General features: G+C 31.9%; 1 pseudogene; it reads right to left on the bottom strand.

Moving 5' to 3' along the window:
- The window catches only part of LOC113311633, a 5,700-nt pseudogene extending 3,999 nt beyond the window's left edge, over positions 1-1,701 (bottom strand).
- Positions 1,702-5,046: the final 3,345 nt, after the last annotated feature.

Here is a 5,046-nt window from a genome sequence, read left to right as displayed (position 1 = left end):
TTGTTAAGAGACTAAGTTGCAATGGCCTAAAAATCTAGCTTGCTAATATCTTATCCTATAAGAACTGATATATTTGCAAATATCGTGCTGGTCTCTGGCTGATATCAAAAATAAAAAGACCATCCTCATCCTCTACTAAATGAAACATTAAATCCGGGTTCTAGTACAAATATATTTCTTGGAAAGAAGTGAAAAATCCAGAAAATTGTCATTTGAGAAGACTGTGAAGTGGGAAACCTGAATACTACTTACTAGTATTTATTCAATTTTATATCATCGATCATATCTTCCTATGTATACAAAAAAAAAGCACAGTACCTTTACGTATATTATAACTTCAACAACACCGACATATATTCCATACTATTTTAGAATGTGAAGTGGGAAACCTGAATACTACTTACTAGTATTTATTCAATTTTATATCATCGATCATATCTTCTTATGTACACAAAAAAAGCCCAGTACCTTTACATATATTATAACTTCAACAACACCGACATATATTGCCATATTATTCTGTAATATGTAATGTGGCCAATACCAATATTACCTACTTTGTGAAAGACCAAAGAGAAATACAGGCGTATGTGTAAAATGCATAGTATCATATTTGTGGGCATTCTGTTTGAAGGACCTATAAAAAGTATAAAACAAGTTAAACAACTAACTAACTCTATGATATTCCTTTCTTCTAAATTGTAATGTATTTATTATACAGAAAAAAGAGGCAAAGTGTTTGCACAATGACGTCTCACTCTAACTCCTATCTTTGAGTCTGTTTCAGCAATTGTATCTGTTTATTTCTTAATTTATATCCGAAGGTAAAAGCTACAAAGTTCATATCTGTAGTGATAGCACATACTACATCCAAATTTAACAAGTTTGTCTTAATATCGAATACGCATAGATCATCTCTTCAAACTAATTTATTAGCATCAAACATATAAACTCTTCCTAAGTAAACCTGAATCTCTAATTTCTATTATCCAGCTGATCGATAAATCTAGGTTAAAATTATGTCTGGTTTACTCTTCATCCCAATGAATGATTAAAACATAACAAGTAACAACAAATGAAACTCTAAAAAATGAATTAGAAAAACTTACTGTGAATTCAAAGCAGATTTCAAGAGTTCCACAGCTTGAGTAGTCTATTCATCCAAAGCTGTTTGTTCATTATCACTCATCATATCTATATCACCATCTCCCAAATCATCATTAACAATTCCATCTCTACATAAACGTTTAGTTCGTACTAATGCTTCTCTTCTTTCTTTACTAACTGTAACTGCTTGTTGTCGTTCCTGATTCGCCGCAATATTTCCAACTAATCAAAATCCATAAATAAATAAGCAAAAACCCCAAATTCAATGAAATCAAAATTCATATAAACCCTAAAAAACACGAATCATATTTGAGACATAATCATCATCATCATCTAAACCACTCAGAAATGGAATTTTAGACTTACCAGAAGACTTGATTGGACCTCGTCTTTGAGAATGTTCATTTTCATCCGCCATTTTTCAGAGCAGATGAAGCTCAATCACTTTTTGAGGGTTTAGAGGGGAGAACTGATGAATCCAAGTTCGAGAATTATAGAGGCCTAGAGAGGGAGAGTTGAGTGAAAAGATTGAGAGCTCACAGGCAAAGGCCAGACAGACACCCGCAAAACTGAGACAGCAGCTTTGGTCTTGGTCTAGAGGTTTCGGAAAGGTAAATCACATAAAATTGACTTTTTTTGGGTGTTATTATCTTGCACTCCCTCCCGTCCACTTTAGAAAATATTTTAGGAATTTTCACGCAGATTAAAAAATAGAGAGATATAAAAAAATTCTATTCATATTCTTGAAAAAATTTGTTCCAAGATAAAATATCAGGGCATTGTTGGTAGTTTTGTGGAAAAAGTATGAACACTATCAAGTATTGTGGAACAAAAAAATAACTCTAATCACTCATCTAAAATGGAACGGAGGGAGTATACCAACAATGATTAAACTAACAATTAATGACCACTTTAATTATAGGGATTTGAGATATGCATCGTTTAAACCAAAACGTCTTTTATGGTAGTCATCAGAAATATGTTTCCATATTTTTTTCCAAATCAGATTCTAGGATTGAGATACAACTTCTTAGTATCAAAATCATCTTTTCAAGTGGTAGCAAATCGAAAAGCTAATTTCTTCATTGATTCAAGAATACCCATTACTAGTACTATTTCACCAGCTTGATCGAAAAGATTAAATAAAAAGCAAAAACGAGAATTATGGAATTAAGGCTAAATAAGCGTTGGGTTTTTTTTGCTTCTCTTTAAAGAAAATTTGGGTTTTATCAATTAAATTTACGACAGTTTCTTCAAAGATTGTTTGATCGATTCCATTGATTTGGATGAAGATTTATTGTTATTTTAATTTTTTGGATCTGGTTAAAAAGAATAACAGAGAAATATGGTTGGACTAAAAATATTAATCCATCAATATCAGATTTTTTTTCTTTTTTTTTAATCCTTCAATATCAGAACTTTTCATGAGAATCTCTTCAGATTTAAGAGAGAAACGGACGATGAAGGGTAATTAGCGAGCCCAGGTATTCTAAATGGTTAACAAAAATTCTACAATTAAATAATCCGATTGATCTTCTGTTTTGAAGCATGATCTACCCCTCCAACTGACCAAGTGTGAATCCGCTTAATTAAATCCCAACTTGGGTCATGTCCGAAGATTTGATGAAAAGGGATGCTTTACCCCGGCTGTATCAACATTAACAGCAACAACAACTTCAGATCTCTGCTTGAGTTGAATAGGATCCAAGAATTTATTAGAAGTTCTTGAAGAAAAATCTACTTCTTCTGTATACTTTTGTCTCATCAACAGAAATCTAATTTGAGGAAGACAAGGCAGAGCATGTCGTCATTATGTTTACTCATCTTGTTTTGATCGAATAGCATAAGGGTATTAGTGGAACATATATCCCATTTAACGAGAAAATTAAGTTAATATGATTTTAACGAGTGATTTGCGTTTCCCAGATAGACAAAAGTCAATAATACCCTTGTTAACTTGTATACGGGTATAAAAGTTAACAAGACCCTCTTTCTTTTTTCTTTTTTCTTTTTCTTCTTCTTCTCATTTCGAGATTTCATAGTGTTTGGATACCAAAAAAAGAACTATTCCAGAAGCAGCATTTAGAAGCGAAAATATTTTGCTTCTAGAAATCATTTTGAAGGATTTACATGTTGGAGGGGTCATTTACAGTGATGGTACTAGGGTGGTTTGGGGTGCTCGGTCGCTTTAGATTTTATTTTTTGAAAGGTAGTTTTTAAATAAAAATATTTGTAATTCAGTTATACATCAGATAACAAGCGTTTAGATCTTGAAAGTCATTTACGGTCGAATCCAAACTATGTTTAAGTGAGATATCTAAGTAAAATAGCCTAGTTGGTCAGAATCCTGACTCTCAAGTAGGAAGTTAGCGGATCGAGTCTCCGCTCAAGAGTTTGGAAATTTCATGAAATACTCTTCTTATTATGTAAATTAAAGTTTAAATTCTTAATGTATTTTCTTTCCTATTAAAAAAATAAAAGACATATCTAAATAAAGAATTACTTAGAAATTAATCATCTATTTTGTTGCGCAAGCTGGATTTGACGACCTAGATTTTGTTTGGTATTTTTTGAACACACCATCAAATCCCATTGAGTTAGTAAAGAAAATAAATGAAACGGGATTTCAAAACCATCTACTGTTTAGGATTAGATTTAGGAAAATTATAAAGCAAACTTAGTAACGTGTTACATTAAACGAAAACCTCTTCCTAAAATTTCTTGCAGGGCTATGTTATATCAATTTAGGACTATCAGATCAAACTTCTATACCCTCCTATATAATCTCCACAATCTTGGGGGGGCCATGACCACCCACAACTTGTATATGGCCCCGCCAGTGTATCCAAGCTAATTTCTGACTTTTTGCTTCCAGAAATCAGAAAGCAACTTCTGAATATGTATCCAAACAGTAAAACTTCTTTCTTTTTGACTTCTAGTTACTTTAAGATGTGTATCAAAACAGATTAATGTATTTCCTTAACTTGGGATACTATATTCGAAAGGGTTCTCTTCTTAAATATAAAATAAGGATGGTTGGTTGCTCATATCATAACTACAGATGCCAATGTATGAATAGCGCAAACTGATTAGTTTATCTTGATACATTATTCGAAAAATAAAAAAGAAAAATAAAAACTGGATTTTCATCCTTAATGTCTTGATTCACCCTATTTGAAAATAAAAATTTCAAAATATAAATAGGCATCGTTGAAGGAGATAAATGTGGGGACTTGGAACCTCTATGGTAAGGAAATGGAAAAGAAATGTGTTGCTTCTGTATGAACTTTCACAATATCCGGACAATTAGGATCGGCGGATTTAGTACTGTCCAAACCTGGTTTACTTCTTTAAATTAATTTATATCTCTTGATCGCTATTTGGTAGAATACCGTGAATTCGACCAAATGTAGAGAACCATCCTAGAAATTGTTTTTGATACCAAAAATAATATCAAAATAATTTCATACATTAAAAAACCAAACAATATGGTAAGTGGGTACATTGTCATCTTTCCGAGAAGTCGAAAAGCAACCATTATGGTTGTCCAGGATTTTTTTGGTGAAATTGGGGACTTGTTGTCCTAATTGTGTGGGTGGATACTGAATATCCGTAATAATAAGTGGACTAGTCAAGATTTTTACAAAGGAAAAATACTCGGTATCCAACTTTGGGAAGTTTTATAAAGAAAAAAGAAAAAAAATCGGGTTTTTTTTTCCTCGTAACAACATAAGCCCCAAATCACCTATCTCGAAATTTATCATTCAGTATTTAGGTCGAATTTATTGACTTTTTAAAAGAAGGTATTACTTCATTTAATAGTGGTTTTGTTGCAACATTCGATTTTGGATTTCATTCAACAACGAGCCAAAAGTTAGTGATTTTCTTTTTTGGGTTTAAAGTTTAATTTCTTTTGATAAGCATGAAATTATAGTATGT

The sequence above is a fragment of the Papaver somniferum genome, chromosome 9, assembly GCF_003573695.1.
Source record: "Papaver somniferum cultivar HN1 chromosome 9, ASM357369v1, whole genome shotgun sequence".
NCBI classification, from domain to species: domain Eukaryota; kingdom Viridiplantae; phylum Streptophyta; class Magnoliopsida; order Ranunculales; family Papaveraceae; genus Papaver; species Papaver somniferum.
This window is presented reverse-complemented; position numbering and strand designations above follow the sequence as displayed.